The sequence below is a fragment of the Lucilia sericata genome, unplaced genomic scaffold, assembly GCF_015586225.1.
Source record: "Lucilia sericata isolate MDLA Ls3-8-SP2 unplaced genomic scaffold, ASM1558622v1 Contig001201F_arrow, whole genome shotgun sequence".
Lineage (NCBI taxonomy): Eukaryota > Metazoa > Arthropoda > Insecta > Diptera > Calliphoridae > Lucilia > Lucilia sericata.
This window is the reverse complement of record NW_023995164.1, coordinates 94,357-117,580: the sequence shown is the minus strand read 5'-3', so window position 1 is coordinate 117,580 and position 23,224 is coordinate 94,357. Positions and strand designations below refer to the sequence as shown.

The 23,224-nt window shown below is 27.6% G+C and overlaps 1 protein-coding gene across 3 annotated transcripts in view; it reads left to right on the top strand.

Annotated features, from left to right (window-relative positions):
* The window catches only part of LOC119610468 (protein pinocchio), a 51,588-nt gene that overhangs the window by 23,875 nt on the left and 4,489 nt on the right, over window positions 1-23,224 (top strand). The window contains exon 1 of one of the 3 annotated variants that reach the window (XM_037965692.1): window positions 22,131-22,639. The exons of 1 other annotated variant lie outside the window; for it this stretch is intronic. The gene's annotated coding sequence lies outside the window, so the exon portion shown is untranslated. Of the gene's footprint in view, window positions 1-22,130; window positions 22,644-23,224 lie in introns of those variants that run through there. One more of the 3 variants, XM_037965693.1, reaches the window with a different exon arrangement.

Below are 23,224 nucleotides of genomic sequence, written 5' to 3'. Positions count from 1 at the left end.
TTGTACTAATGGCTTGAATTAAGTAACACGTGCTAAACGTACTTAACGGGGGGCTAAAATAATTTGTTTATAGATTATTGATTTTTTTAAAAGAAAAAATTTAAAAATGTTGCAAAAGGTGATAAAAATCACTAGATCACTGAATTTTGTCTACTCCAGTAAGATCCACTTAGATCGCTAGATCGACAAGTGGCAAAAACTTTTGGTGTAGCGAATCGTTTTCGTTTTTCTTCATTCGCCATTAATCTATTCTATTGAATTACTCTCAACGAGATTCCACTCTTTAAACATATGATCAGAGTATTTTTCCTGTAGATCACAGAAAATGTGTTTGTCTCTCTATAAAGTTCTTAAAATCAAAATTCCGTTAGTTTTCAAAGATCGCTCTTTTAATAAGGGGACACCTTTCTTTCCGATCTAGTGGCTGGCGAACTCAGATTTAACTCAAAAACCACACCTTTTCCTTTGAATACTGAAGAAAGGATAGGTTAAAGACGAAAATTGCTTAAATTTTCCATACAGTCGGTGGTCTTTATATATTGATATCAAGCATAGTTTCACTTTATTAAGTCACCCCGATTCAATCGAAAGATATCCCATCATACGATAACAAGGCCTTAAGATATGCTTGACTGTCCGGCTTTAAAGAATTCCGTTTCTCCTTAAGCTCTCCCTAGCCCAGAAGAAGATATCTTAGATTTTCGCTTAAAATATTAAAGGATATTTTCACATGGAAACGGTCTTCTGGAAATTGAGGCACTCACTTTATTTCTAAAGTCCATACAAAAACAGTTTTTTTTTAACTAAATCGAACTAAATATGCAGAATATTGCTTAGAACGACCATTTTCGATATTTCATAATTATCTTAAAGTTATAGAATCTTTCAGTACAGTTGTCAATCACCAATCAACATTTCAATGTTTGTAAACAATAGAATTTAGTAAACAATTAACAGCTGTTGCATACAAAATCAACTATTGTGAATGAATTGTTCACAATAGCAATTTTTCCATTGAGGAGAACAAAAATTTCACTTCTATCGACGATAGGGGTGAATCGGATATTCAGCCCTATCGCCAATCAACATTTCACGTGAAATATGTTCGCTTTTTTCGTTCACTAACTTTTTTTATGTGGAATGTTTGGAAAAAATGGACAGCTGTTGCCTACAAAATCAACTATTGTGAATTAATTGTTTACAGCAAGTTCGCGATAGCAATTTTTCCTTCGAGGGGAATAAAAATTTCACTTCTATTGACGATAGGGGTGAATCGGATATTATGTGAACTATTGTGAATGAAATGTTCAAGGAAATTTCACGATAACAATTTTCCCCTCGAGGGAAAAATTTCACATCTTCACACCATAGTAGAGAAAGTTAGTAGAGTAGTACTAACTTTATTTATAATATAGGAGAGCTGGGGTACAAACAATTGTGTCAAATAAAAGTGTCAAAAATCTTTTCAAAATTAAAGCCAGTTTAACTTAAGTCGCCACAATACAATTAGGTTAATATGTATTAAAAAGAACATCTTCCTATACGAAACCTCTTTATTTAAATACAAATTTTATTGCCTTAACAAACACACTATAGAACATCACAGAAATCACCTTATTTCTTTATTTTCTTTGTTCTTAAATACATATGTATATAACACGAGATTAAAGTTCTTTAAATGGCTACCAGTTAAAATATTTAGCATGACTTTAAAAATATATTGAAAGTCATTCTGAATATTTAAATAATAAAATAACTAGTTTCTTTTCTTTCAGACAGCTAAATTAATATTCTAATAAACAAATTATTATTTAATAGTCGTAGAGCAAACGGAAATTCAAATTAATATTATAAATATTTTGTCAGTCTGGTTTATTATTAACTATAGTTAATTAACTATAGTTTTATTAAGTGACCAGCCAGTCGGTGAGTGTTTTGTAGCGTCAACGAGTGACATTTATGGCAAACAATCGCAAAGATTTCTAATCAAATTAAAATTTTAAATAAATTATAAATAATAACAAAAATCTAATTATAGATTTTTTTTTAGTTGAGTTGAGTTGTTAACCATAAAGAAATTTTGTTTTAATATAAACAAATATTATAAAAAATATATATTTTTAATTGTTTTGTTGATAACTTAAGGAATATTTTATAAAAATTTGCAAAATACGAATAATTTTCTGGTTTAGCAACAATTTTACTAAAAATCACTTGAAATCACACGAAAAAAAGTTGAATTAACAGAAAAAAACAACAAAATATACAATATAATGTAGTATAGATATTAATTTGTTGTGAAAGGCTCATTGACTTAAACGAAAAAAAAAAAACTTGATGGGAATTTATTAAAAACACTGTGTGGTTCATAAAAAAAGTACAAAAAATGTGTTTTGACATAAAGTATTAAACAAAAAAACCAAAGAACCAAAATACTGACGTAGCGTCTGTAAAACCCACAAAATAAATTAATATTTAAACAGACATGAGTATATATAATAGAATTATACAAATTTATAAGTATTAAGGCGATATAGTATTTTTTTGTATTGCAGTTTTTTTTTAATGTTTTGTTTTTATTTTGTAATAAATGTATACAAAAAATTTGTTTATTTGACATTATATTGAAATGAAAGTACAGAGACCTCGCAAAAATTGCAAAAATATTAATTAATTAAAAAAAATAAATTAGAAACAACATGTTTAACAAATTTAGAAATGTCAAATCTTAACAGTTAAATTGACCTTATTTTTTTTAATAGATTTATTTTCTGTCAATTTTTATATAGATTTGTTGTTCTAGTCTACGAAATGGAACGCTTAAAGTCTATGTAAAAAATAGATTTCTGTTGTATGGTGACTATATGTATATATGTAGTTTTATTAACGAGAGTTCCCGAGCATTAAATACTATGTTGCCATGTTTAAAATTAGAATATACATAAATAAAATTTAAATTTCGATTGATAGGGGTTAGCCAGACAAGGGGCAATCTGTTTTAAGAGTTTTCTTAATTTGCGCTATTATTTCTTTAAGAATTTGTGGTAGCAGTGATACCCATGTCTTCATAGGGAATGTAATATCGTATGATAACCTTGTCCAATTATAGACAACACTCTACCAGATTCCATTTTATTTAAGTGGTACTGAAGATGAGGGCAACCCTTTGCATGTAATTTTTCAAATAATATTCCTTAGGGATGTTAAATTCGGTATCACTATATAACTAAGATAGATAGATAGTTAGTTAGTTAGTTAGTTAGTTAGTTAGTTAGTTAGTTAGTTAGTAAGTTAGTTAGTTAGTTAGTTAGTTAGTTAGTTAGTTAGTTAGTTAGTTAGTTAGTTAGTTAGTTAGTTAGTTAGTTAGTTAGTTAGTTAGTTAGTTAGTTAGTTAGTTAGTTAGTTAGTTAGTTAGTTAGTTAGTTAGTAGTTAGTAGTTAGTAGTTAGTTAGTTAGTTAGTTAGTTAGTTAGTTAGTTAGTTAGTTAGTTAGTTAGTTAGTTAGTTAGTTAGTTAGTTAGTTAGTTGGTTAGTTAGTTAGTTAGTAGTAGTTAGTTAGTTAGTTAGTTAGTAGTTAGTTAGTTAGTTAGTTATAGTTAGTTAGTTAGTTAGTTAGTTAGTTAGTTAGTTAGTTAGTTAGTTAGTTAGTTAGTAGTTAGTTAGTTAGTTAGTTAGTTAGTTAGTTAGTTAGTTAGTTAGTTAGTTAGTTAGTTAGTTAGTTAGTTAGTTAGTTAGTAGTTAGTTAGTAGTTAGTTAGTTAGTTAGTTAGTTAGTTAGTTAGTTAGTTGGTTAGTCAGTTTTTTGCTCACTACCTGGACAGTTGTAGTCGCTTTCCAGAGTGCTTGTGAATTAGATTGGTTGATGCCCATAGTCCCCTGGCTTAGAGCTGTGTGTGTAGGAATTACGATCGCAGCTACGAAAATTTCGATTTCCAATTTGATGAGGATGTTCCATTTAACGATCGGGCAGGTCAGATATTTGTGCATAACTTTTCATTGTGTCCTGTTAAAAAAAAACAGTTTAGAACTCTTTACTCCTACTATTTGGTTTTTATTTTATTTCAACCTAAAAAGATTCATTGAACTTTTATTTATTTTTGCAATTTTCTTTGGACTTTATCGTTTAATTTGGAAGACTTAATGAAGGCCGCTTAAAATCCGTTGATACAATGACCTGCAAATCCCTGCATTTGTAAATAAAAAGATGCAATCGCTGGACAAAGTTGTTTCATTCATTTGACGTTAAGCAGTGATGGCAAATGAACTTTGATTTAGAAGTTTATTGAACATAAATTTCAGTCTAATGCATTAAGAAGTGTATAAACAATTAAAATGTTGACTTTTTTGATAGTTTACACTTCAAATTGTTCCTTACGGTAGATGTTATCAGAACATTTGGGTTAAGGAAATAGTTTTGTGAGATATAAACAAGCTTAATATTCCTGTTTTAAATATAAAAATATCACATTTCCTGCAGAAATACTGACGTTTTTCATAGTTATTTAATATTGTTTTAAAATGATTGGAATAGGAAATTTTTGTTTAGTAATCTAGGAAATACCCCAAATGTTTGATTATCTGTTATTAAAATAAAAACTCCCATTAGATTAGCCACTTTAGATATTTATTATTTTCTTTAATTTCGTACTAAATATATTTGATTTATTTCTGATTAAAGGCAATTAAATTGTATCTATAAATAGTTTAATTTAATACCTTAACGAAATAAATCAACCATATTTCTTTGTTTAAAATATTTATTTAAGAGTTTACTTCCTCCCTCGTTAAAGGCAAATACATAATAATAATAATAAAAATTTCATCTATTATTCTTAATAATGAAAAAGTAAACAATAATAAAAAATAATAAAGTAAATGTTCGTTTAAGTATTGCACATGCCAAGCCGTACTTAATTTAAGTTTTTTTTTGCTTTTTTCTTAAAAGTACAAAAGTAAATTTTTAACAAAAGTAAATAAATAAACAAAAGAATCGCAAAACAAATAAAAAATACGAAAAACTCATAAAAACTTGTACGAGAGCTTACAAACACTCGTAATCAAAACATAATAATAGTTTTTTAATCAATTTGAAATAAAACGAATTAATTACACACTTTATTTTAAAAAATTGATGTTTTTAGAAAACTAATTTTCAATTATATTTTACTTTTCTTTAATCAAATTGTCAAATTTGACAATTAAAAAGTACTTATAACTGTCAAATGTATATTGATAGAGTAATTTATTATTATTATTTATGCAACAGTTACAAGCCTTCTGATTTAATTAAAACACATTCCATTTACTTGCTATGATCAGGGGTATTTAAACTCAACTTTTTTTCAGCACTGTTTGCTCAAAATAAAAAGCGCTAAAGTGTAACGTCATTTGCGAAGGTTAAAATAATTTATGTACAAGAACAAAAAATTAACTTAAGACAAAAAAATATAAATAAAGAAATAGACAAATATGTACGAATAAATAAATATCTGTGTTTAGAGAAAAAATGCATAAATTAAGTTAATATTGATTTATTAAGACTATACACTCTGATATTTTTCTTTTATTTTTCTTAATTTCCATTTATTTGCAAATATGGTATAATATTTTTAGTCTTCAATTAAATACCAATAATGAAGAAATGTTTGTAAATATTTATATAGACAAACATACTCTGATGAACAGAGATATGTGAAGTGATGAATTTAGGAGTGAGAAAGGCAGACAGACAAAATTCACAATTACTATCAATTTATCAACTCAGAAGATAGTTTAGTAGAAAAGTAAGAAACCAGTATGAAATTTTTTAAATAAAAACCACTGGATATTCTCGAAATTACAAGGTTGGCAACCGACTAGACTATAGAATATACTATAGACTAGACTATAGACTACACTATAGACTAGACTTTAGACTAGACTTTAGACTAGACTATAGACTAGACTACAAATTAGACTATAGACTATAGCCTAGACTTTAGACTAGACTATAGATTTAACTATAGGCTAGACTATAGACTAGACTTTAGACTAGGCTAGACTATAGACTAGACTATAGACTAGACTATAGACTAGACTATAGACTAGACTATAGACTAGACTATAGACTAGACTATAGACTAGACTATAGACTAGACTATAGACTAGACTATAGACTAGACTATAGACTAGACTATAGACTAGACTATAGACTAGACTATAGTCTAGACTAGACTATAGACTAGACTATAGTCTAGACTAGACTATAGACTAGACTATAGACTAGACTATAGACTAGACTATAGACTAGACTATAGACTAGACTATAGCCTAGACTATAGCCTAGACTATAGACTAGACTATAGACTAGACTATAGCCTAGACTATAGCCTAGACTATAGACTAGACTATAGACTAGACTATAGACTAGACTATAGCCTAGACTATAGACAAGACTACAGACAAAACTATAGACTAGACTATAGACTAGATTATAGACTAGACTATACACTAGACTAGAAAATAGACTAGACTATAGACTAGACTATATACTAAGACTATGTACTAGACAATAGACTAGAATATACACTATACTACACACTAGCAATAACATTAAACTATAGACATTTGAAATTACGTCATTTTATAGTGAAAAAAATTTCGACATTAACAAATTTATAAAGTTTTAGATCCAAAACCTTTAACTGTGTTTTAACACATTTAACTCACTGTACTTATTATAAACGCTGCAAATGATTGTATGTTATTAAATTAAATTGTATTTTTATTTATGTGCGCCACTACACTAACAATTTTTTGTTTTAACTACGTCGTAGTTTTTCATCAGTTTTTCCTGATTGATAAAATCATTCAGAAAAATGTTGGATGATGGATGGAGAGAAATATACGTAATACATAAACTAACGTCATTTGCAAGTGATGTTCATGAAAACATTTTTACATTTTTCTATTTAATTAATTTATTAAAATATAAATAAAACAACAAAAAATATTACGACGTTTTTTAAAATAAGGGGCGTTATTTTAAAACAGACTTTATTAAACCATTTCTGAGAAAAATTTCAACATTCAAAATGGGAGGAAATCTTTTATTCCTCCAAAAAAGATTCAGTGAACTTTTGTAAAAGGAATTTTTTCAATTTATCATTTTGTCTTGAAAAAAGTTTAAACAATTTTAATAGAATGAAAGCCCTGCATTTTAAATAAACAATCGCTGCACAAAGTTGTGACATCACTGTCAACTATTTGCGTTAAGAAACATTTGACGTAAATCAGTGATGTTAAATAAACTTTCTCGAACGCTGACTTTGATTTAATGATGCAACAGTTCATTAACCACGAACTGCATAAACATTTGACCTACAATGTGGCCTTTTGACAAATAAATTTTAAACCCTATTTTAATTCTTCCTTAAATGCTCTCAGAACATTTAAATTTAGAAAATTTTCTCAATCCACCCAAAGATGCTTTATATTTTAATGAAATTGTTAAAAAGGTTACTATACATATTTAAATAGATTCTTTGATATCCTTGGTAACAATTATGACCCAAATTTTTTTGTTGTAAACAATTTTTATATTGAAAGTTTAAAATTATATTTTAAACATTTCTTTCTTATAGCTTTCTTTATACTTTTAATAAATGCAAAAAAATACAATTGTTATTTTAAAATAACAAATAAAAAAAAAAACATTTGTAAAATTTTACTGTAATTTTATAATGCATAGAAGGTTAATGGGGAAAAAAGAACCTCGCTTAATTTAAACACGTGCAAAGGTTAAATATGTAACATTAACAGACCAGGGATGGAAAACTATGGTACTATTTTACTTTGTTCAGTACTTATTGGTTAGGAAATAATACCACTTTAGAGTCAAGATATTAAATACTTTTTTAAAATTATATATGTATTAATCCATAGACTAGTCAAATAGTCCTCCGTAAGTCAAGAAAGTAGACGATAAGACTAGTACCAGTTCTAGTTCAATTCTAGCTCAGTTCTAGTTCAGTTCTAGTTCAGTTCTAGTTCAGTTCTAGTTCAGTTCTAGTTCAGTTCTAGTTCAGTTCTAGTTTAGTTCTAGTTCAGTTCTAGTTCAGTTCTAGTTCAGTTCTAGTATAGTTCTAGTTCAGTTCTAGTTCAGTTCTAGTTCAGTTCTAGTTCAGTTCTAGTTCAGTTCTAGTTCAGTTCTAGTTCAGTTCTAGTTCAGTTCTAGTTCAGTTCAAGTTCAGTTCTAGCTCAGTTCTAGTTCAGTTCAAGTTCAGTTCTAGTTCAGTTCTAGTTCAGTTCTAGTTCAGTTCTAGTTCAGTTCTAGCTCAGTTTTAGCTCAGTTTTAGCTCAGTTCTAATTCAGTTCTAGTTCAGTTCAGTTCTAGTTCAGTTCAAGTTCAGTTCAGTTCAAGTTCAGTTCAAGTTCAGTTCAAGTTCAGTTCAAGTTCAGTTCAAGTTCAGTTCAAGTTCAGTTCAAGTTCAGTTCAAGTTCAGTTCAAGTTCAGTTCAAGTTCAGTTCAAGTTCAGTTCAAGTTCAGTTCAAGTTCAGTTCAAGTTCAGTTCAAGTTCAGTTCAAGTTCAGTTCAAGTTCAGTTCTAGTTCAGTTCTAGTTCAATTCTAGTTCAGTTCTAGTTCAGTTCTAGTTCAGTTCTAGTTCAGTTCTACTTCAGTTCTAGTTCAGTTCTAGTTCAGTTCTAGTTCAGTTCTAGTTCAGTTCTAGTTCAGTTCTAGTTCAGTTCTAGTTCAGTTCTAGTTCAGTTCTAGTTCAGTTCTAGTTCAGTTCTAGTTCAGTTCAGTTCTAGTTCTAGTTCAGTTCTAGTTCAGTTCTAATTCAGTTCTAGTTCAGTTCTAGTTCAGTTCTAGTTCAGTTCTAGTTCAGTTCTAGTTCAGTTCTAGTTGAGTTCTAGTTCAGTTCTAGTTGAGTTCTAGTTCAGTTCTAGTTCAGTTCTAGTTCAGTTCTGGTTAAGTTCAAGTTTAGTTTTAGTTCAGTTCTAGTTCAGTTCTGGCTCAGTTCCTGTTATCTTCTAGTTCAGTCCTAGTTCAGTTCTTGTTCATTTCTAGTTCAGCTTTAACTCTAGTTCAGTTCGAGTTCTGTTCTAATTCAGTAAAAAGTATTTTTTTTTTTTGGAAAGTTTAGTACTATTATAAAATGTCAATTTCCGATTACCGCAAATGTAGTAAAAATATAATCTCACATTATTAAAATTTATACGTTCAGCTGCTGCAAAATTTACCCAAATTACTACGTAAATGACAAAAATACGTTTAACAGTCTTGTGTTGGGTGGTACTATTTTCACTGTAAATTCCATTTTTCAGCCACATACGTTGTGGTCAACCAACCTTTACTACAACATTGAGTTGTTTTTTTTATTTGTTTTTTCCTTCTTCCGATATTTTTAAAGATAAACATACGTCATAATAAGTTTTTTTTATTGTAAAAAAATAATAAACAATATATTCCTTAAAATAGCCGTTGTGCATAATTCTTCTTCTCGTCTCACTTTTGTATCTGAAATGTTCGCATTCAAAGTGAAACGTATTTGTTCATTCGTTCGTTCGTTAAAAGTTTATTGACGCAACATTGTTCATTTAATTTTTATAAAATAAAAAAAGAGAAATACATTTGCATAAATTAACATTAAATAACAGGATTGGTGGCAGGGGTTTTAAAATTAAGTTTCTTCGATTCTCTTTAATAAAAGGACATTTGCCAATGGAAAGTATTTTTAAATAAACCTGTTTTAACGATTTTTTTAAATATTTTAAATTTTGCCAGTCATCGAAATAAATCAGTAGCATTTTTTAGAATTAAATAACTTAAAAAATAGTTAAATATTTATTTAGTTTTCTAAATTCTTGAGGGTAGTTGTACCTACTAAAACATTTATGATTTTAAATAACAACAAGGTCATTGTATTCTATTTGTTGCTGTGATTTTTGTTTTTTTTTTATCCGTCATTCATCTGTCAAATGAATGTCAGTAAAAATTTGCTTAACAAAAAGTCTTTTTTTTCGAAATCCCACAATACAACCACAATTTCAAACATTAGCAGGGGCACACACATAGAGAAATGTTTGTATGTATAGCATGAATATTGAGCATTTAACCGTTACTTTCAATACTAGAAATAGAGAGACAAAGATCAGCAGCCATGCCCACTTTAATAAATTTAACTAATTGTGATTCAGTGGAACGGTATGTACAAAATAATTATAATTGTTGGTTTTATTTTTAAATCACTGAGAAATCTGAGTTACGACTCAAACAACAAATACAATTCATTTTTAATTCAATTCACGTCTTTATTGGTGTCTCTCGTACGTTGTATATGCAGATGTAGTTAAATGTTGGGAATTTATTTCTATTTTTAGCTAAATTTTTTATTCAATAATAAAAGTTATGAGAAATATTAAAAAACTAGATTTAAAATGCTTAGAAATTATTTCTGTCATCTTTAATAGTTGTGTTGTGGCTTTTCGATTAGCAATGTTTCTCAGTATTTGTTTGGGATTTTTGTAATATTTAGATTTTCTAACTAAATGATGTTTTTATTTATACAGCTTTATATGTATTAAAATGTTATTTAAATTTATTTATTAAGGGCCAGTAAACTTTTGAATGTCAACTTAATATTTATAAAGCCATTTTTCTTCTTAGAAATTGAAGCGGCTTTAATTTAATTTGTTATCTGTTGATTTCTCATGTTTAATAATTTATTATTTCCACTTTAAATTGTTTTATAAGAAGGCTCTTTCTTATTTTAAATGATTTGATCATCATATCAACTCTTGTTCAGTTATAGTTCAGTTTTAGTTTAGTTCTAATTCTGTTCTAGTTCAGATCTAGTTCAGTTCTAGTTCAGTTCTAATTCAATTCTTGTTCAGTTCCAGTTCAGTTCTAGTTTAGTTCTAGTTAAGTTCTATTTCAATTCAAGTTCATTTCTAGTTCAGTTCTAGTTCAGTTCTAGTTCAGTTCTAGTTCAGTTCTAGTTCAGTTCTAGTTCAGTTCTATTTCAGTTCTAGTTCAGTTCTAGTTCAGTTCTAGTTCAGTTCTAGTTCAGTTCTAGTTCAGTTCTAGTTCAGTTCTAGTTCAGTTCTAGTTCAGTTCTAGTTCAGTTCTAGTTCAGTTCTAGTTCAGTTCTAGTTCAGTTCTAGTTCAGTTTTAGTTCAGTTCTAGTTCAGTTCTAGTTCAGTTCTAGTTCAGTTCTAGTTCAGTTCTAGTTCAGTTCTAATTCAGTTCTTGTTCAGTTCCAGTTCAGTAGTTCTAGTTCAGTTCTATTTCAATTCTATTTCAATTCAAGTTCATTTCTAGTTCAGTTCTAGTTCAGTTCAAGTTTAATTCCAGTTCGGTTCTAGATCAGTTCCAGCTTCAGTGCCAGTTCAGCTCTAGCTTCAGTTCTAGTTCAGTTTCAGTTCAACACAAGTTCAGTTCTAGTTCAGTTCTAATTCAGTTCTTGTTCAGTTCCAGTTCAGTAGTTCTAGTTCAGTTCTATTTCAATTCTATTTCAATTCAAGTTCATTTCTAGTTCAGTTCTAGTTCAGTTCAAGTTTAATTCCAGTTCGGTTCTAGATCAGTTCCAGCTTCAGTGCCAGTTCAGCTCTAGCTTCAGTTCTAGTTCAGTTTCAGTTCAACACAAGTTCAGTTCTAGTTCGGTTCTAGTTGAGTTCTATTTCGGTTCTCGTTGAATTAAACTTCAATTCTACTTTAAATTTGTATTTATTCAGTTCTAGTTCATAACATGATCTGTTAAGGTCTTTCCAGTGGCACGCTTCTACACATTCCTTTAGATAACTGTAAATGTTTGTGATTTTAGAAAACATAGATATAAATAATCACATGAATACTTATAGCATACCTTTATTTCGATGCTAAACTAATCCTATCAGTAGGAATTTTCCATTCCGATTTAAAAATCAAAACAAATGTAGGGTATTAATGTTACCTGTGAACAATACTTGATATACACACATTACCACTTATAAAATTTCTAAAAATAAAACGAAATATAAAAATAAACTTAAGTGCCATTTATGTAGATCTTAAAAAAACACAAAATTTAAATAAACAGCCAAAGGGCTCGTGCTGATCCGTAATCTTGATGAAATAAAACAATTTATTCTCACCATAAAAACTAGTACGCGAGTAAGTACTTACGTCTATCTACCTTATACAGAAAAAAAAAAACAATTTTAACGCCAAAAACAAAAGGTGCGAGTAAAAATAACTTTTTTTGAAAGAAAATAAATTTCTTCAACAACAAAGGCAGATCCATCCAAAAATAGACACCAACCGTTCAAAATGATTTTCACGTGATCTTGATGCCCCTGACGTAGTAGTGTGAAAGAAGCTTTTTTTTCGCTGTTTATTTAAACCAACAATTAAAAAACACACAAAATAAGAATACAGAATATATTTTTCTTGGCAACAGTCTAGAAAATAATATTAATTAATGTTTTGCCTCCTAATGTGAAAACAAAATTTTATTTTTTTATAAACAAAACAAAAAACACTAAAATAGTATAGAAATTCAAATGATTAGAGGATAAGAACAACAGACGATATTTATTTTTATTTTATTTTTTGATAAATTCTTAAAATCACTACTTTATGACATGATTTCCCTAATACGAGTCACATACATACATTTAAAGTGTGCTTTCTTTTTATAGAACCCCAAAAATAATGAAATTTTTTCAAGTGTATTTTTTGCACACACTTAACTAAATTCAACTGTGCGAATTTTTCTTCTATTGGAGCGATTCATCAACGATTTTAATGAATGGATGGGGAAGTGTGTTTTGTAGTTCATTTGATATTTTCTTGAGAGCGTTTGGGGCACAAAAATCACTTGTTTGCAAATATTGATGTTGATTGTTCAAACATTTTCTCTTTGACTTAATTGTTTTTAATTGAAATTTATTAACAAAAAAATAATAATAAAAGTAAATTTAACTAAATAGTGATGGTAGTAGTAAAGTTCGATAGCTGTCGATCGTTTTTTTTAAGTCTATTATAAATTTATTTTTTAACTCCTTATTTTTTTCTAGTATTTGTTGTATATTTATGTATGTATGAATGTACAAATATTTAAAATTTTAATATTAGGCACGATTCTAATTATTTCGAATGGATCTGCTTTAGAACTATCCGCTTAGTTGGTTTATTCTTTTGTAGAATGCCTAATGTTGGCTTCTATCACATTAACACACTAGTCCCTAATTAATACTTCTTATAGGGTATATACTGGTTAAGTTCTTGATCAGTTATAATTCAGTTCAGTTATAGTTGTAGTTCAGTTTTTTTTCAATTCTAGTTCAGTTCTAGTTCAGTTCTAGTTCAGTTCTAGTTCAGTTCTAGTACAGTTCTAGTTCAGTTCTAGTTCTATTCTAGTTCAATTCTAGTTCTAGTTCAGTTCTAGTTAAGTTCTAGTTCAGTTCTTCTAGTTCAGTTCTAGTTCAGTTCTAGTTCAGTTCTAGTTCTGTTCTAGTTCAGTTCTAGTTCAGTTCTAGTTCAGTTCTAGTTCAGTTCTAGTTCAGTTCTAGTTCAGTTCTAGTTCAGTTCTAGTTCAGTTCTAGTTCAGTTCTAGTTCAGTTCTAGTTCAGTTCTAGTTCAGTTCTAGTTCAGTTCTAGTTCAGTTCTAGTTCAGTTCTAGTTCAGTTCTAGTTCAGTTCTAGTTCAGTTTTAGTTCAGTTCTAGATCAGTTCTAGTTTAGTTCGAGATCAGTTATAGTTTAGTTCAATTCTAGTTCAGTTCAAGTTCATTCTAGTTCATTTCTAGTTCAGTTCTAGTTCGTTTCTAGGTTAGTTTTAGTTCGGTTTAAGTTTTGTTCTAAGTTCCGTTGTTTGTGTGTTGTTTAGTGCGTTTTCTGTCCTTATAAGATTTGTTTAACTAAAAAGTATTTTGCTAAATTTAGCAAATAAAACCGTGTTTTTAAATGTTATTAATGGGGTCAAGTGTATAAATATTTGTTATCAATCAACTTCCTCTCCTTTTTAAAGTGTTATTTGTTTATGTTTATTTTTCATATTTCTTGTGAAAGAAAATTTTCCCTTATTTTGATTATTTATTACTCTAATAATTATTGCCAATTAACATGGCTACTAAAACGAATTAGTTAATATTAATAAGATTAGATCTATGGATACAAAACAAATTATTTATTTATTTTATTATAAAGAATCGCTTATTATACAATAGATGATATATTAAAATAAATCTATTTAAATAACAACAAAGAAGTGGAAAAATCAACAGAAATAAAAAGTTCAATATTATTTATTTTTCTTAAGAGTATATAATGCATTTTGACATGATGTTAATTATATATTTTTAGAAATTCACACGCTGCCAATCATTCATCAATAACTACCATTCGATACCACCACCAAACAACCAGTATTTTCTTGCTAACACCCCAAAAGTAAATATTTATAAACATAAATTTTCAATATAAATTATAGTCTCAAATTATTGTTGCTATTTATTTATTTTTTATTTTTCTTTTTTGTTTTGTAAATAATATTAACATGAATTTGTGAAAGGAAATTTCCATTAAAGATTATTTTGATTTTAAGTGCAATAAATTTTTCTTATTTTTTTTATTATTTTACGGGCCTGTACGGTGCCATACGTGTGATTGTACGTAAATTGAAACTGCAATTTAATTTGACAGATAATATTTGGAATTAACTGAAATTATAATAACAACATCTATTTATTTATTTATGATATAATTTTATCATATAAATATTGAATTGTACTTTAACATTAAACGTTTTTGTTTAACACAAACGTTTTCCTATAGATTAGATTTTTTTGTTGTTTTAATTTAAAGTTTAAAACGTTGGACTATTTGTGGTTAAGATATGAATGTTTTTTAACTAATTAAACAACTTAATTATCAGTGTTGTCAAGAGCCATTTGAAGAAAAGGAAAAAAGAGCTCAACATTTTAAACAGCTTAAACTAAAATACATATTGACAACGCCGTTTAACGCAAATACTTTTTTGCACCTTATTTTATTGCTTTCAATTTATTGTTATTTGGAAAAATTTTGAAATTTTCGTATTAATTACTATTTACTATTTAATAATTTTTCCATTCTATTTCGTAAAGAAAAGAGTGTATGTGTTGTTAACACAACAAATAATGTGTGACTTTTAAAACCTTCTTTTTTATTCAATCAAAATTTGTGAAAAAATGTTTATTTACATTTTTAACGCGTACGTATTATTTAGCGGTCTACGACGTCGCCTACCTCTTAAAATATTCAATTATTCAGCAATTATCGTATACTTATTATTGCTAAGTTTAAGTTTCTTTCTTTCTTCTTTGAGGTGTGAAATAATAATTATAAATTTTCCTAACCAACTAATAGCAGACACCATAAATATTTGTATTCAATTTAATTTGAATACCACTACTAAGTGTTTTTCTATTTCAAGTTAAGGCGAATTTTAAGCACTGTTCAAATATTGGTTATCAGTTAAGTTTAGTTCAGTTCTAGGTTCAATTCTAGTTCAGTCTAGTTCGAGTTCAGTTCTAGTTCAGTTAAGTTCTAGTTCAGTTAAGTTCTAGTTCAGTTAAAGTTCTATTTCATTCTAGTTCAGTTCTATTTCAGTTCTAGTTCAGTTCTAGTTCAGTTAAGTTCTAGTTCAGTTAAGTTCTATTTCAGTTAAGTTCTATTTCAGTTAAGTTTCTAGTTCAGTTCAGTTCTATTTCAGTGTCTAGTTCAGTTCTAGTTCAGTTCTAGTACAGTTCTAGTTCAGTCTAGTTTAGTTCTAGTTCAGTTCTAGAACAGTTCATTTCTAGTTTAGTTCTAGTTCAGTCTAATTCTGTTCTAGTTCAGTTCTAGGTCAGTTCTAGTTCAGTTCTAATTCAGTTCTAATTCAGTTCTAGTTCAGTTCTAGTTCAGTTCTAGTTCAGTTCTTCAGTTCTAATTCAGTTCTAGTTCAGTTCTAGTTCAGTTCTAGTTCAGTTCTAGTTCAGTTCTAGTTCAAGTTCTAGTTCAGTTCTAGTTCAGTTCTAGTTCAGTTCTAGTTCAGTTCTAGTTCATTCTAGTTCAGTTCTAGTTCAGTTCTAGTTCAGTTCTAGTTCAGTTCTAGTTCAGTTCTAGTTCAGTTCTAGTTCAGTTCTAGTTCAGTTCTAGTTCAGTTCAGTAGTTCTAGTTCAGTCTAGTTCAGTTCTAGTTCAGTTCTAGTTCAGTTCTAGTTCAGTTCTAGTTCAGTTCTAGTTCAGTTCTAGTTCAGTTCTAGTTCAGTTCTAGTTCAGTTCTAGTTCGGTTCAGTTCTAGTTCAGTTCTAGTGTAGTTCTAATTCAGTTCTAGTTCATTTCTAGTTCAGTTCTAATTCCGTTTTAGTTTAGTTCTAGTATAATTCTAGTTCAATTATACTTTAGTTTTAGTGCAGTTCTAGAATCGGTCAAAGTTTTGTTGTGGCAAATACGGTAACATAACCTCATATTTTATTGACAAAACATGATTACACATTTCTTATGAAGATATGAACAAAGCACACATGTTTTTTAGATACTATTCTTAAACTATATGTTATATTTTTATCGATATTTCAGTTTTGAATATTCCAGAGGAAATTCCTTCAAAAATTACCATATGTTACAAATGCTGCAACAAGATTATAATATATATCCCTATAATTATAGCAACTGTTTATGGAAAATAGTTTTAAAGTACGTCATTTTATAGGTGTTTACAGTTGGACATTATTTAAACAAGAATTAACGGCAAGATTTCCATTTGTAAATATTTATGAAATTATAAAAAATACCCTACACTATATTCTAGTACATTAAATTATCATTTCGAAATGTTAGTTTAGAGGTTCTTTCATTCTCCGTTACAATATCTTAACACGTGTAGAACGAACTACTCAAAACACTTATTTTTTTTAACGATATAATTGTAACTTAATTTTATTTTAATGAATTCCATTGTTTAAGTTTAATTAAAGAATTCATTTAAGCAATTTGCTGAACTTTCACTGAATTGTGTTACGAATTGATTGATTATATTAATTAGAAATATATTTAATATAATTTCATCATTTACTTTTACGTAAGTAATTTGAAATCATTATTTTAAAAACCTGACCTGTGTCTATAGAATGTGAAAATAATGCGCCATCAAAAATTTAGAACATGATGTTGAAAACCAAGGTGATATTGAACTAAATTTGTACTATAAATAAATTTAAATGAATTTAATAAGTTGCCAGGTAGAGATTTTAATTGTGATTTTCTTTCTTTTATTCTTTTAATTAATATAAATATGTTAATTAAAATATTTTTGTGGATTTTTTTTTTTCTTAAAGTGAAAATAACAATTAAAATTAACTTAAATATAAACGAATTAATTTGATTATGTCAAAAATTGATTTCAAAATTAATTTTTATAGTTAAGCTTTTTAAGTTAATATAAACAATAATATTTCCGGGTATTAAAGAACACTTTGTTGGCGACAAATAAATTTCTTGTAAACGAATATTAAAGACAAATTTAATTAAAAAAAATTGCAGATTTTACTGGAAAATATTGCTTGGAATGACAATTTGTTAAAAGTATAAAATTTACATTTGAACTCAAAATTGTAACAACTAAAGGTTGTGTTTATAATGTACAGTTAAGTATTTTTGATTTATTATTAAACAAATATTTGTTAATCTCTATTATAAGACTCGTGCGCCTATAATCATATCTCGTATTTGTGTTGTTTTTTTACACTTAAGTTTAAAATAATAATAAAACTGTTCTAAATAACCTAGTACAACAAATTAAGAATTAATGTCATGCCCTTCGCAATTTAATTAATTTATTTAACCGGCAACAATTTCAAAAAAAAACAATCACACCATAACAATTAAAAAGGGGCGTGTTCTTTAAGATTTGATACATTTAACAAAGTGGCTGCCAAAAGAACAAAACATACTAGAACACAAAAATACTCAATGAATTTAAAAATAATTTAACAAAAACAAGTAGCATTTGATCTGTTTTACTATCTAGTACACACGTCTAAGTACTTATTTTAAAGTAATTTTCTTATATAAAACAAGAATAATATAAGTATGTCTTGTGATATTTCTTTTTTCTTTTTTTAATGATAAGATATTATTTAAAAAATTTTCGAATAAACTATATAAAACAAAAATAATGCAAATCATGCGAATTATATATATTTTTTTTCTATTTTATTAATTTATAATTTAATTATAATAAATATCAAAATAAAATTTTCCATTTTTAATTTAAATTAACATCTGTTAGAGACAGAGAGAGAGAGAGAGAGAGTGAGCGTGTTTGTAATTGAGAGAGATTCTGTGCAAAGAATTTAAACAATTTCATCATAATGATTTGTCAGCAGTGTTTTTGTATCAGTTTCAATTTTGTTACTTTTGTAAATATTTTTTAATTTTAACTTTTGTTTTATTTTCAAAAACAAGTTATTTTTACAATGATCCACTTTTGTGTCCTTTTTTTTGAAATAAAAAGATAATTTGTTTACTTACGTTATTTACGTACATTGTATCGTTAATAAAGTACGTAAACAAAAAGAATTTGATCGAATATTCGATTTAAGATTAAACCACAAATCTCTGTTTTGAAAACAATAAAATCCAAATAAAAATTACTCTAAGAATTAGTTCTAAAGAAATCTATTTAATAAGACTTAATAAGAAGCAATTCTGGAATTGCTAAAGTGAAAGGGAGATCCTAAGTATTAAAAGAGAGATCCAAAATATTTTAAAACGCAGATGCAAAAACTATATTTTAAAAAACACAAGATTGGATTGAGAAAAGGGGGATGAAATTTCAGAAAGACTATAATTAATATTATATTTACTCTAAATTTGGAGTAAATTGATATGTTTTGATATTTATTGATATTTAAAAAAAATATATATTACCATCAACCCATGTCTAGCACCATAGGCAAATTTTAACGACTATTAATATTCTACCACTAACTAGCCATTCAGGTTATTGACACTTGAACGAACCACCTAAATCTTATTGAGGAATTGGGAAATTAGGAAAGAAAGATAAGAAACAGTGATTGACTTGCTAAACTTACTAAATCTATAATCTATGGGGCCTGTCACAGAATTCCATTTCTATCGAAAGTTCAATTATTGTACCTACTTTTTTGCTATGAAACCGCTACAAGTTTAAAGTGGGATTGAGATTTGTTTAAATCGTCGTGACAGGCCTCTTTAAAGAACCAGTAGTGCCTTAACGAGCACGGTGACTGTTTTTTTCGTTTATTGGGTACTTTTTTGCACGACTAACGTCGGGTTTTGAGGCAACGTGTGTAGCCTTCTAAGGATCACTCTAGAAACAATCGACAAAATACCAGTTGAGAAACTATTACTCTACCTTCTAGGACATGGACACAGACAATTGTCAAAACAAACAAGAAAATCCTCCAATCTGGCAGCTTAGAAAATGATTTAAGAAAATAGATTTATCAGGGAATCTAAGGACTTTTCCCATTTTTTAATAAAAATCTATTATTTCAGTTCAATAAAAAAGAATTTTGCTAAAAATATCGTTTCTCCCCTTTTATATAATAAAAACCTGTAATTATTCAAATATTTCGATTTAACTTCCATTTAATAAAAAAAATACGAAAATTACATTTCCATTAAAAACTACACTTTGCACTTGACCATATTAACTGGAAACTTATATACATATTTTTAAATTATCGTTGCATTTTCACAAAATTATTTCATCAGATTTCCAGTTTAAAGTTGTTAATTCTTCTTATCGCTATAAACATTAATGATAAAAACAACAATAATTGCCTACTAAATACACTTTGGAAATTTTTGCTTAATTACAAATGTAATTGTTTGCAAAAACAAAATAAACCAGTTTTATTTAAATTTGTTAGTAGAAAAAACTAGTATTTAAAGTATAAAATTATTAAATTAAATAACTTTAAAATGTAAATGTCAGTGAGTTCATTTTTCCAAAGAATATTTCACTAACACTTAATATATATAACTATAAAATTGATTCATTACTCTTTTCATCTAAATAACATTCACATTAAGAGTGATTGAAAAATGGAAATTTTTTGTGAAGTGGATTATTTATAAAATAATAATCTTTTCAAATATTTAAAATATCATAAATTTTAACATTTTGAAAATTTGCAATTACAAATGAAATGTTTTAAGATAAGCAGAACGTGGTTTTTCAACAAAATACTTCCCCCGCAATTTGGTGTTTGATTATTGTTGTTACAAACAAAAACTGTTAAAAGTTTAGAGGTTGCCAGATAAGTTTTAAGGAGTAAAAGCGCAAACTAATTCTTGTTACGGAATTGCCTGAGAATTTTTGCTTTGACTTTGCTAAGAAAGTTTTGTGCGAAATTATCCAAATCTTTGATCCCCTTGTCATACCAAGATTCAGAGCTTTTCTTATTAGTGAACAAATGGAACCATAAAACTCATCCATGTTCATATTAACACCATTCACCAGGTCCACAAAGTTGACATATTCATGGTGGGCAACGTTAGCGACATTTCTGGACATCTTTGGTCTTAAGATTTGTCTTTCTTCAACGATCAAGAACTTAAATAAATGGATCATGCATGCAATAATCGCAAACGTAAACTAGAAAATATGTATCTTATGTATGTACCACTAACTAGGTTATCGACACTGCTACCAACAACCTAAACCTTACAATTGAGGGATTGGGAAAGGGAGAAATAAGTTATTTTTTGTTTCCTTAATAATAAATATGGAACCTATCTTCAATAAACCAGTCTCTGGACGAGTGTGGCATCAGTTCTTTTGGTGTCAAAATATTTTACAAAACCTTAAAGACTGGCTTCGGACAGGTGTGTCTACGTGAATATGCTACTATAGATCAATCTAGAACCTGCCGACAAAACACCAGATGAGAAACTAATTCTCTTCCCTCTAGGATATTGACACAAACAATTGTCAAAACAAACAAAAAAATCCTCCAATCTGGCAGCTGTAATTAAAACTGCCAGACGGAAAAATCAACACAATATTTTTCTTCTTTTTTTGCAAAGAAAATAAACGTAACTATTTCCGTTCCCGCTAAAATTAAAGGGGGGTAAAAGGTGTGCATAAGTGTGTAGTATTTCTTTTTTGTTGCTTTTTATAAAAACTAAACGAACAAGTCATTCAAAAGGTAACGACAACGCACACAAACACACACACTTAACAATATAATTATATTGTCTTTTGATCGAATAGTTGTTGTAAATTTGTTTTTGATTTTTTTAGTTTTTCTTTATTTTGCTTTTGAAAACTGCATGAATGTTGTTAGTTTGCCTCTTTGCCTTTTATTTGATGCCTGCCTGTTAGTATATTGCATTATAAATTGATTTGAGGCGACAACTGGCGGCTTGTTGTTATTGTTGCTGTTATTATTGCTATTGCTTTTTTTTTTTGTATTTTATGGGTATAGCGAATTTGTTGTTATTATTATGACTTGTCATACGATGACTTACTTTACTTATCTGCATGTACGTACGTACGTATGTTCATACATACGAATATGTATGAAAGTAGGTAGCTGTGCAAGTGTGAACACACAATCATACATATGATTGTGTTAACTATGTATGAGTAGGAGAGTGATAAAGTGTTGTCAATGTTTAAACATAGTCTGCAGAAATGTCTTTACAAAATTTAGCATTTTTTAAGTAAATGTGTTAGTATATTTTAAAAAATTAATATTTTTAATAGCAATTTTAATAAAAAAAAATTATAATAAATTTTAAAATCTTCCTAAATAATTGGCAACACTTAGGTTTAAATGAGTATAATATAACTACATACTGTATCTCAAAACTCACTTATACACTTGAGATACTTTTTTTTATTTTTTTTTATTTTTTGCCTTCTGTATTTAGTATAACAATAACAACAAAAGGCAATATAACAACAATAACAACGTAACATTATTAAATACAAAATAATACACTGTGAGAGGAGACGGCGAATAGTCTTTCCCTCTCTATACAAAAAATCCCATACCCACAAGATACACAACAACACTACATACAAAAACAAACTTGCAAATTGTTTTGTGTGAATGTGAAACGCTCATAAAAGTGGATGTCTCGCCTTAAACATTTTCAGTTTATTGAATTTAGTCGTGGCTGTCAGAACTCCTCCTAAAGTAAAAGGAAATTTTTTTAATCAAAATATACGGAATACGGAACAGCAAACCTAAAACTTAAAATAAAATTGAAATCAAAACAAACTAAGAAACCTGAAAAAAGTCTTTAAAAAAACTCTGTTCGGTTTATTTATATTGTGAATACAGTTATAAAAACAAAAATCTAGAAAAAACTTTAAATTTTATTGAAAAAAAAAAAAAAGTTTTTTAGTAAAACAATATATTTTGCATAGTTTATAGAAAAATTTAATGCAAATAATACAAATTTATTGAAAATATTTGCCAACAATATTAAAAGAAAAAATTTTGAAAATTTCAAATTTTTTAAAAAATTCAAAAAAACTAAAACTTGAACAAGAAAAAGTGCTTAAAAATAAAAGTGACATTTTATTTAACTTGGAAAAATATCTATAGCAATACTTTGCGGTTTTTAACAACTTTATAAAGAAAATCTAAAAAAAGTAAGTTTTATTTTAAAAATTTTCTATTATAAATCTGTATATTTAAAATTATATGTAGTTACTTATATCAAGGCCAATTGTCTGGTGGGTTTATTTATAGCTATAAAATTTTCTATTTGTCATTTTATAATTTTACATTGTAATAAAAATAACTAAATTGCAACTTTGCTAAGAAAATGAGTACAGTTTTAGATGCATGTTTAAGATTTAGCATTTATAAAATTATATATAGCGTGTTGTATTTTAAAAATTTTTCTTTAAAAATTGAGATGATTTCTATTAAATGCTAAAAATTTTGATTTATGACATTAGTTGAGGTATGAAAGTGTAATTTACCATAATTACCTACTAGAATATAGAATTTGTTCTAATATTTGCTAGGTCAATGTTTGCAAATATTATATCTTAATATTTAGAACGTGTAGGAATGCATTAATTTATTTCGTTTTAACTTTTTAAAAATTCTTGAAATTTTTTTTATATTTTGTAAATTACACACAAACTTTTGCTAAAATTTAAAAAAATATATATTTGACATTGCAAATATTTTTAACCATTTATGGAGACAAAAATCGAATGTTGTAA